Here is a 10785-nt window from a genome sequence, read left to right on the forward strand (position 1 = left end):
CCATTCACCTGTTGATGGACATCTGGGCTCTTTCTGTAATTTGGTGTTATGGACATTCTGCTATAAACCTTGCAGTGCAGGTACCCCTTCAAATCACTATGTTTGTCCTTTGGATGAATACCTAGTAGTGCAATTACTCATTCACAAGGTAGTTTTATTTTTAATTTTTTGAGGAATCTCCATACTGTTTTCCAGAGGAGTTGTACCACTTTTCATTCCCACCAACAGTGTAAAGAGGGTTTTCCTTTCTCTGCATCCTTACCAATGTCTGTTGTTTCCTGACTTGTGAATTTCAGCTCTTCTGAATGGTGTGAGGTGATATCTCATTGTGGTTTTGATTTGTATTTCCCTGATCTTTTGCCCATTTTTAAATTGGGCTATTCATTCTATTATTTTAGTGTCCTTTCTGTATTTTAGATAACAGTCTTCTATCAGATAAATCTTCTGCAAATATTTTCTCCCACTCTAAGCCTTGCTTTCTCATCCTCTTTGCAGTGTCCTTTGCAGAACAGAAGTTTTTAATCTAAGTGAAATCCAGCTTGTTAATTTTGTTTTTGATGGTTCAAACCTTTGGTCTTAAAATAGTCATTGCCAAATCCAAGGTCACCTAGATTTTCTCCTGTGCTATCTTCCAGCTGTTTTATACTTTTGTATTTTATATTCAAGTCTGTGTTCCATTTTCAGTTAATTTTTTGATGGGTCTGTGTGTAGGATGTGGATGCCAGTTTGCATGTGGATGTCCAGTCGTTCCAGCACTAGTTTTGAAAGACTATCTTATCTCCATTGTATTGCTATTGCTCATTTTCCAAGGATTGATCGACTATATTTATGTGGGTCTATTTCTGGGATCTCGATTTTGTTTAATTAACCTTTTTGTCTTTTTTTTTCTCCCAGTACAACACTGTCTTGATTACTGTAACTTTATAGTAAGTCTTAAAGTTCGGTAATTTTGTTCTTTTCCTTTAATATTGTATTGAGTATTTTGGTTCTTTTGCTTCTTGAATATAAATTCAGAATCATTTGTTGATATCCACAAAATAACATGCAAGGAATTTCATTGGGATGTTGTTGAATCTATAGATGAAGTAGGGAAGAACTGACACCTTGACAATATTGAGTCTTCTTATCCATGAATATGGAATATCTCTCCATTTTTTTTGTACAAAAACCACGTATTATTCCCCCCCAACTCTCCATTTATTTTTTCTTTAATTTCTCTCATCAGAGTTTTTTAGTTTACATGATATGGATCATCTAAATATTATTTATGTTTAAATATAAATTAATATTATATTTATATCTAAATATTAAAATTTTGGCTCTAGTGTAAATGATATTATGCTTTTAATTTTAAATTCCATTTGTTTGTTGTTGGTATATGGAAAGCGACTGACTTTTGTATATTAAATTTGCATCCTATAGCCTTGCTCTAATTGTTTATTAGTTTCAGAATTTTTTAATTGATTCTTTCAGATTTTTTCTGCATGGACAATCATGTCATAAATCAACAAAGACAGTTTTATTTCTTCCTTTCCAAACTGTATACCTTTTATCTTCTTGCCTTATTGCATTAGCTGGGATTTTAAGTATGATGTTGAAAGGAGTGGTAACATGGGATATCCTTACCTTATGTCTTATCTTAGCAAGAAAGGTTTTAGTTTCTACTTGTAGTAGTTTTGTAGGTTAAAAAAAATCAAGTTGAGGAAGTTCTCTATTGCTAGAGTGTAAGAGTTTTTATCATGAATAGGTGTTGGATTTTGTCAAATGCTCTATTTCTATTGACATGATCCTGTGATTTTTTTTTTCTTCTTTAGTCTTTGATATGGTGGGTTATATTAACTGATTTTTTAATGTTGGATCAGCCTTGCATCCCTGGAATAAACCCCACTTATAGCAGTTGGTCATGCTGTATAATTCTTTGCTGAATTTAACTTGCTAATATTTTACTAAACTTTTATTATATTAGTCATTAGTTTTCCTTTTTTATACTGTCTTTATTTGGTTTGGGTATCAGTACAATACTGGCTCTCCAAAATGAATTAAACAATATTTGCTCTTTTATTTCTAGGTTCTTAAGGTGGTGGTTTAAATCATTGATTTAAAACTTTTCCTTTTTTTCTAATGTATGCATTTGGTGCTATATATTTCCTTCTCAGCATTCTTTGAGCCATGTACCACAAATTTTGATATGCTGTATTTTCATTTTCATTCCCTTCAATCAATGTATTTTTTGTTTGTTTCTCTTGAGATTTCCTCTTTGACCTATGTCTTACCTAATGGTGTTATTTAGTTTTCAAGTGTTTGGAAATTTTCTTGTTGCCTTTACTGATTTCTAGTTTGACTTCATTGTTTTTGGAGAGACATTTTGTGTGATCTCAGTTCTTTTTGTTTAGGCTTGCTTTATAGCCCAGGATATAGTTTATCTTGGTATATATTTCACAGGTACTTGAATATGTGCTCTACTATTGTTGAGTGGAATGTTCTATCAATGTGTCTTAGATCTTGTTGTTTGATGGTTGTGTTGAATCCTTTTGCAACCTTCCTAGTTTTCTAATTATTCTATCAATTGTTGAGAGAGGAGCCTTGAAGTCTCCAACTATAATTAGAAACTTGTCTATCGGGATCCCTGGGTGGCGCAGCGGTTTAGCGCCTGCCTTTAGCCCAGGGCGCGATCCTGGAGACCCGGGATCGAATCCCACATCGGGCTCCCGGTGCATGGAGCCTGCTTCTCCCTCTGCCTGTGTCTCTGCCTCTCTCTCTCTCTCTCTCTGTATGACTATCATAAATAAATAAAAATTAAAAAAAAAAAAAAGAAACTTGTCTATCTCTCTTTGCAGCTCTATCCATTTTTTTTTCACATTTTGGAGCTCTGACATTTGTACCTGTATTTCTTCAAATTTTTAAAATAATTTTTAAAGATTTTATTTATTTATTTGAGAGAGAGAGAGAGAGAGAGAGAGCATGAGCAGGGGGAGGGGCAGAAGGAGGAGCAGGCTCCCTGCTGAGCAGGAAGCCCAATACAATGTGGGGCTCCATCCTGAGACTCTAGGGATCACAACCTGAGCCAAAGGAAGATGCTTAATAGACTGAGCCACCCAGGTGCCCCCATGTGTGTGTTTCTTTTAATACACAGACTGAAGAGAGACTTAGTTAAAGTAAGAACATGAACTTGTCCCATGGAGTGACAAGCTGATATGACTGTGCCAGCCATCTGAAAAGGACAAGCATTGAAAGTACAAAGGGCAAGTTCTAACTTCACTAAACAAATCATCAATAATGCTATTTTCTGACTGAACTCTCTGAAATGAATCTATTTCTTAGGATAGTAGTCTCCAAATTCTCCAGTGCTGTTTGTTATAATGATTATCTTGAGTGGAATCAGCCCCACAGTTCTTTTTTTTTTTTTTATTCTTTTTTTTAAAGGATTTTGTTTGTTTGTTTGTTTGTTTGTTTGTTTATTTAGAGACACAGAGAGGCAGAGACATACGCAGAGGGAGAAGCAGGCTCCTTGCAGGGAGCCCGATGTGGGAGTCAATCCTGGGACCCCGGGATCACGACCTGAGCCAAAGGCAGACACTCAACCACTGAGCCACACAGGTATCCCAGCCCCAGGGTTCTTAAGGGCTCTTAAAAATGAGTTTTTAAATGTGAACTGATTACTTAATTCAGCTAGGCATTGCAATTTCCATTTTTCAAATAAAGGTGCTGATGTTCAGGACATTTAAATAATTAGCCAGTGGTTACTTCCAGGGTGGCTGAGTCCAAACCAGGAGACTGTTTCCTCTACATTCCAAGGAACATTTGGTTCCTTGCCATTCAGGAGACTGCATTTGCAAAGTTTTGGTGACTACACTAGGCTCCAGGGGGGAGAGGGAAAGAAGACAGGGGTTTTGCTTTCAAGCAGCTCATGATCTTAAATCCTCAAGTACAACCATTTAAACACTCGTTGAATTCTTGACTGCTCACACTATCTTGTCTTCACTTATTCACACCTTCAGAGGAGGTAACAGTGAAAAGATGGATATAGTCTTTTAGAAGTGTTGATGAGTGACTTAGTGTAATATAACATGAAGAAACAGTCTGCAACCTCCACTACATTAACAGGAAATGACAAGTTAAGTAGCCAATCCTTCAGGTCACCTGAAATATCATTTGAGGGACACCTGAGTGGCTCAGTGGCTGAGCGCCTGCCTTTAGTCCAGGGCACAGTCCTGGAGTCCTGGGATCGAGTCCTGCATCAGGCTTCCTGCATGGAGCCTGCTTCTCCCTCTGCCTATGTCTCTGCTTCTTTCTCTCTGTGTCTCTCTGTGTCTCTCATGAATAAATAAATAAAATATTTTAAAAAAAGAAATATCATTTGATTTTCAATATTAAATGTACTATAGGCTTTGGGGGAAAGATACATTGAGTTTTCAAAACCCTTTTAACCTTCTGTACTCAACGGCAGAGTTTAAGGAAGCACAGTTCTGCCAAGGCAGTGTCCTGCTGTGCAGGCTGTGGGAAATTGCTTGAATCACTGCTTACTTTATTTTTTCAACAGGTATTTTGCTTGGCATATGATCCCCCCTGTGGAAAACATCTGGTCCTACAGCCCCTTATATAATCCTTCCCCTCAATGCAGATCCTGTCCCTGTCCTTTTATGCTTTGACTCTTGCAGCCCACAGTTTATTTAAATCTTTCCTTTTCTTTGAGGGTCAGAGCCAGAGCTACAGCTGCCATGAAGATCTCCTATCCCAATCCAGCTGTGGGGATTTCCTCACCCTTAGTACAGTATTTAGCTACTTGTACAACTCGCTCAAAAACATAGGAAGAACTGGGTGCTTGGGTAGTTCAGATGGTTAAGCATCTGCCTTTGGCTGAGTTCATGATCCCGGGGTCCTGAGATTGAACCGTAAGTGGGTTCCTTACTCAGTGGGGAGTCTGCTTCTCCCTCCATCCCAGCCTGCCTCTGCTGCTCCCCCTGCTTGTGCTCTCTCTCTCTCTCAATCTCTAATAAATAAAAAATGATTAAAAGGCCAAAAGTTATATTATACCATAATTAAAAAAATTTTTTTGAGAAATAGGGTCTGCTAGAGGGAGCCGGCTGGCCAGCTTGCAAGTGGGCACCTTCACTTCACGTGCGACAAAAGAGCAACTTAAAATGAGTGATGTATCATCAGGGAAATGCAAATCAAAGCCACAATGAGATACCACTTTACGCCAGTGAAAATGGCTAAAATTAACAAGTCAGGAAACAACAGATGTTGGCAAGGATGTGGAGAAAGGGGAACGCTTGTACACTGTTGGTAAGAACGCAAAATGGTGCAGCCATTCTGGAAAACAGTGTGGAGGTTCAAAATAGAGCTACCCCATGACCTAGCAATTGCGTACTGGGTTTTTAACCCAAAGATACAGATGTAGTGAAACGATGGGACACCTGCACCCCAATATTCATAGCAGCAATGTCCACAATAGCTAAACTGTGGAAGGAGTTATGATGTCCTTCAACAGATGAATGGATAAAGAAGAGGTGGTATATAGATACAATGGAATATTACTCAGCCATCAGAAAGGATGAATATCTACCATGTACTTTGATGTGTATGGAACTGGAGGGTATTATGCTGTGAGTGAAATAAGTCAATTGGAGAAAGACAATCATCATATGGTTTCATTTATATGTTGAATATAAGAAATAGTGCAAGGGACCACAGGGGAAGGAGGGGGAATGGAATGGGGAAAAATCAGAGAGGAAGACAAACAATGAGAGACTCTTGACTCTGGGAAACAAATGGAGGGTTGCTGGAGGGGAGAGGGCAGGGGGCAGGGAAATTGGGTGACAGGCCTTAAGGAGGGCACATGATAAGATGAGCATTGAGTGTTAAACTATATCTTGACAATTGAATTAAAATTAAAAAAAATTTTTAAAAAGAACGAAAAAATTAAAGAAACAAAAACAAAAATAAGAAAGGGTGATATTAAGAAGGGCAAGAAGAGTTTTGTTAAAAGTGTGCCCAGTGCTATACTTGGAAAAGGGAGGCAAGCACAAGACTGGGCCAAAGCTCCATGGTTTATTTGGGTGGAAGATAGGTCAGGCCCCTGCATGCCAACAAGAACAAAGTCATTCTGGGGAAAGGAGACACTGATGGAGTATTTGGAGAATCCTAAGAAGTACAACCTGGAACAAAAATTATCTTTGCTGGCATTAAGATGATAGGAGAAAGGGCAGCCTTGAGATAAGCCTTGAGAGCTTATCTCAAAAAAGCTACAAAGGAGTAATAGTTGGCCATTGCCTTATTTCTTACAAAACAAAAATGTCTCGTGACTTTTTTTGTGCATACCGTATTTAAAATTGACCTCATGCACTGGAACTCAGATCATGAATGGCTGATAGAAAACTACTCTTGGGCAGTCCTGATTTAAATAAGATTGGCTTGTGGTTAAATGAATAGTATCAGCTTTTTGAACTTTGATAGCAATTCTGGTTCAACCAATGCTGTCACCATTTTCCTCTTCTAAAAATATGATTGGAGTTGATGAGTAATGTTCAGCCTTTCACAGAGATGGGAAATGCCATCTCAAAACTTATAGGAAATTGATTTTATATTTAGACTTATATAACTGGTTATGTTAATATATGTAAATACTGAGGCAATAACTTCACTGTGTCGTAGGACAGTAAGACGTGGCTGTGTTTCAAGTTGTGTTTATTAACCTGTTAAAGGCAAGGGCTAAAGATAATCTGGCAATGTCCATTCTATCTCTTTGGTTTTATCTATGCTAATGTAATTAAAATTCCCTGCATCTGGGGATCCCTGGGTGGCTCAGCGGTTTGGCGCCTGCCTTTGGCCCAGGGCCCGATCCTGGAGTCCCAGGATCGAGTCCCACGTTGGGCTCCCGGCATGGAGCCTGCTTCTCTCTCCTCCTGTGTCTCTGCCTCTCTCTCTCTCTCTCTCTCTCTGTCTGTCTGTGACAAATAAATAAATAAATCTTTAAAAAAAAAATTCCCTGCATCTAAAATGCTGCCTTTTGCTTCATGAAAGGCATTTACGAGGGTGGCTTATGTATAATATATTTTGTTTACCTTTTATTTTGTATTATTTCTTAATATTTTATTTATTTGTTTAACACGGAGAGAGAGGGAACACGCACAAGCAGGCAGAGGGGCAGGAAGAGGGAGAGGGAGAAGTAGGCTCCCTACTGAGCAGAGAGTTTGGACGTGAGGCTGGATCCCAGGACCCTGGGATTACAACCTGAGCTGAAGGCAGGTGCTTAACCAGCTGAGCTACCCAGGTGCCCTATGTATAATATTAAATAAAGAATATTTAACACTTCTCATATTAAAAAATATATATTTTATTTATTTATTCGTGAGAGACACAGAGAGTCAGAGACAGGGAGAAGCAGACTCCATGCAGGGAGCCCGATGTGGGACTTGATCCCAGGACCACAGGATCACACCCTGGGCTGAAGGCAGACTCTCAACCGCTGAGCCACCCAGGTGTCCCCACTTCTCACATTGTATAGGTGATCTGAAAGGTCAGATGCTTTTAAAACTCAGTGTGACAAGATATAGCAACAGACTTGGCTTGTGAGTTCTTTACTAAGTCAGACTAAGATATAATTCAGGATTGTCTTCTCTACAGCTATTCAAAAACACAACTGTGGAATTACTATATGTGTATGATTGGTAATGGTGCTTTTGCTAACTTGTTAGAAAGGTGAAGATAGAGGTGCTATATCTTCAGCACAAATTTGTAAATTATGTGAAAAGGCTTAAGATAATGAAACAAAATCACAGATTAAAAAAGAAAGAACATTGGCTACATGGTAAATTATCTGTGTTTTTTTTTTTTGTGATGTCTCTTGAATTGTTGCCTAATGTTGCTTTTTACCTCTTGCATTTTTTTAAAGATTTATTTATTTATTTATTTATTCATTCATTCATTCATGAGAGACAGAGAGAGAGAGGCAGAGACACAGGCAGAGGGAGTAGCAGGCTCTATGCAGGGGGCCAGATGCAGGACTTGATCCCGGGTCTCCAGGGTCACACCCTGGGCCGATGGCAGCGCTAAACCACTGAGCCACCCGAGCTGCCCTACCTCTTGCACTTTTATTCATCATTCACTCTGATGTCCACTCTCTACCTTTAGGGCAAGAACCATGTCATATCTTGGCTTGGTCTTCACTGTATGTGCCTTACATGGATTTGAACCCTGTAAATCATTGAGTGGTTCATACAAGTTTTAAAGAACAGTTTTTATATTAATGTGGCCCACACTTTTAATTTAGTGGAGTGAGCTCTTCCCTGTAGGAGGCTACTGGCATGGTGATAGCCAGGATTTGGAGGCGGCAGCCCTGGATCTGAATTTCAATTTTGCCATTTGCCAGCATGTGCCTTTGGGAAAGTCACTCAGTCTTCTCAGTTTCTGCTACCTGTGATTTGAGTAAAAAATATCTAGATTCCCATAGATTGGAATATCCCCCGTTCTGGGGACTAAATAATTGGTGGTTAATATAAACATTTTTTTATCCTGAGCACCACTGCCATCTCAATGTCACTCTGAGTCCATTTCTGAAACTGACCTTTTACTTAAAGTGGATGACAATCCCTGCACTGTCATGGGTGTTTCTGCAGGAAGGACAAAGTCTTTTTTTTTTTTTTTTAAGATTTTTATTTATTTATTCATGAGAGACAGAGAGAGAGAGACAGACAGACAAAGACAGAGAGAGAGAGAGAGGCAGAGACATAGGTAGAGGGAGAAGCAGGCTTCCTGCAGGGAGCCTTATGTGTGACTCGATCCCCCGACCCTGGGATCACACCCTGAGCCGCAGACCCTCAACCACTGAGCCACCCAGGAGTCCCAGAAGGGTAATATCTTGAGACCATAACTGCACAGGAGGATTGTGGGACTCAGCTGCCGAGGCTCAGCTGTCTCTGATGTCCTGGGAGGATTCTAGAAGCCCAGCAGAGTGAGAGAAGAGGATTTCTTACAGGTAGTTTCCACTCAATGCAAAGAATGACTCTGAGGTGTGACCAGCTTCTCAAAGCTTTAAGGGGAAGCAGTGGTGAACAAAGAGTCAAAAGCCTGGGTCTCTCTCTCCATTGTCCATAGTTGCTGGAAAGACGTGAGCAGAGAAATGACTGGCTTATCGAGATTTAAAGGGCAGTAAATATATGAAGACCAGGTACATTGCTCAGAGGCTGAACTTGTGTTTTTTTTTTTTTTTTTTTTTTTTTAAGGACACCACTGTGGATGAGTTTGAAAGCAGCCAAGAACAAGAAGCAGAGTGGTAGCCACAGAGATGAGCTACCTTGAGCTGAGTTTTTCCTGTAGTAGAAAACAGATCTAGGAAGGCTGAATCTTGTTCTCCCTGAAACATCTCAGTGGGCTTATTCCAGAGTAGATCATTGGGCATTCTCTGAGCCCAGGGAGAGGGCAAGTATTATACTTCCAGGTTAGTGTTGGAGAACAAAGGAATTTCTCTTAGGATTGGCCTCCAGGAAGTCTAGAAGGAGTCTCGAACAAGTAAAATATAATCGTGGACTGGAATAAGACCTGTGATTTCACAACACCTGAGGTGACTCCAGAATGCAAGCCAAAGAGAGAGAAAAAGAACAAATCAAGAAGAAGGGAGAGGGGAACAAACATGTCAAGAGAACAAGCTTCAGTGAAGCAGTTAAAAAAAGGGCCAGAAAAAAAAAATAAAAAAGAAAAATAAAAAAATAAAAAATAAAAAAAGGGCCAGAGAAATGTAAATGAAATAGATAGAAAACTATCTATCTATCTTGCCAGCATGTATTATTACTTTGATATGTAACTTGGCTCTTACACAAAGCACTTATCACCAGGTGATCAGCCACTGTCACCTGTCCCCTGCTCCTGTCAACATTCCTTTGACTGGCAGGCAGCTGATGGTGCAAGGTGCTCTAGATGTAGGAGTCACTGGCCCAAACATGGACGGATTCTATTTTCCTGGCCATGGAAAACATTTATAATAATCTTCCAGAAAGCTTTGCATTTCAGCACCCCTATGTCTTTGAGGAATCATTACCTGTAACTTGAGAAATGTCACCCTAATCCAACTTCAGGAGATGTTTTATCTGTGTCCCTATGGATTTGTTTTGAAATTTACATAAACAGTAGGGAAGTACACACACATACACCCACACACACGCATGTGCGCCCATGGGCATATTCACGCACATACACACACAGATACCAATAGAAGGTATATGGCATAATCATAATTAAGAAAAAAAGAAAACTCAGCCAAGAGGGGACTGGAAGGATATTCACCAAGATGTTGACAGAGGGATCCCTGGGTGGCTCAGCGGTTTGGCGCCTGCCTTTGGCCCAGGGCGTGGTCCTGGAGTCCCGGGATCGAGTCCCGCATTGGGCTCCCTGCATGGAGCCTGCTTCTCCCTCTGCCTGTGTCTCTGCCTCTCTCTCTCTCTCTATGTCTGTCATGAATAAATAAATAAAATCTTAAAACAAAAACAAAATGTTGACAGAGGTTACATTTTTCTCTTCACATTTAATACATATTTGTAGTTTTCAAAGTTTTAGAAGTGAATAGGTTACTTTAATAATCAATCTCCCCCCCTACTTCTCTCTGTAGGAGCTACTTTTCCCTTCTAAGCAAAATACCTCTCTGTGGGGCAGGGATTGGACAGAAATCTCTGTGGAATTGGCAATGGCCATCTGACATATGTGGTGGCCCTGATGGCTGTGGTGAGCAGTGAGTTCCTTAGAAGAAAGCTGTGATATCAATTCGAGAATCCTCGATTATATTTTAATTTG

General features: G+C 39.7%; 1 pseudogene; it reads left to right on the plus strand.

The window, feature by feature from the left end:
- The first annotated feature begins 4718 nt into the window (after nucleotides 1-4718).
- On the plus strand, nucleotides 4719-6259 carry LOC144319148 (cytochrome c pseudogene; annotated as a pseudogene).
- The last annotated feature ends 4526 nt before the right edge of the window (nucleotides 6260-10785 follow it).

The sequence above is a fragment of the Canis aureus genome, chromosome 8, assembly GCF_053574225.1.
Source record: "Canis aureus isolate CA01 chromosome 8, VMU_Caureus_v.1.0, whole genome shotgun sequence".
Lineage (NCBI taxonomy): Eukaryota > Metazoa > Chordata > Mammalia > Carnivora > Canidae > Canis > Canis aureus.